Consider the following 411-nt stretch of genomic DNA (forward strand, 5'->3'; position numbering starts at 1 on the left):
TTCAAAGGTAGTAGCCATGAACATTTTTCTTCTCTTTTTTTTTAGAAAATGAAACAAAAAAAATGGGGGAAACACAGAGGTCACAGCAGGCACAAACTGACATAATACTCCAGCAAGCACCACCAGTGTTGATGGAGATATGATGTGAACTCTCACAATCTATACAATTTGGCATGCATATATACACAAAACATGCTTCTCGTCTCTCATGCTCTCACCAAAAGATGAAGAAAGAAAACCAAAGGCATGTACCAAATGACAGGGATTGTTACGGCACCAGGACAGCAGTAATAACCAACAAACACACATGGAAATTTTCACCATCTCCGTGCTAACCAACCGATCAATGGATTCTACTACCGCCTTCGATTTCAAGTACTGATGAACTCTCTCAAGTGTGCAGACCGATAT

Source organism: Setaria italica, chromosome IX, assembly GCF_000263155.2.
Source record: "Setaria italica strain Yugu1 chromosome IX, Setaria_italica_v2.0, whole genome shotgun sequence".
Lineage (NCBI taxonomy): Eukaryota > Viridiplantae > Streptophyta > Magnoliopsida > Poales > Poaceae > Setaria > Setaria italica.